Here is a 428-nt window from a genome sequence, read left to right as displayed (position 1 = left end):
GCTGGGCTGCCGTGAGTCGCCGGCGACGGCGTAGGCTGCAGCCCCTGTGGCAGTGGGTTGCCATGGGCTACCGTATGTAGCCAGCAGCCAGCGTGAGCAGCCAGCAGCCTCATTGAGCGGCCGTCCAGAAGCCGGCGACCGATCTGCCTCGCCCGGGAAGAGCGCAATGATGGTGCCAACTTGGGCCAGTGAAGCAATGTCCTCTACAACTAGACTGAAGAACAAAACGACAGCAACTTATCTGTTCCCCTTCCCCCAATTCCCCAGCGCTGTTCCCATCCCTCCAATTCCCCAATAAAAATCTTAAAAACTAAAAAATGTCTGGAAAGAAAACACCAAAATGTTACCTATCCAGGATGGAATTATAATTGTTTTCATTTTATTTTACTTTTGTTTATTGCTTTTCTAATATTGCTACATTAAACAGG

Source organism: Hipposideros armiger, unplaced genomic scaffold, assembly GCF_001890085.2.
Source record: "Hipposideros armiger isolate ML-2016 unplaced genomic scaffold, ASM189008v1 scaffold_28, whole genome shotgun sequence".
Lineage (NCBI taxonomy): Eukaryota > Metazoa > Chordata > Mammalia > Chiroptera > Hipposideridae > Hipposideros > Hipposideros armiger.
The sequence above is the reverse complement of the archived record's forward strand: the minus strand, read 5'-3'. Positions refer to the sequence as shown.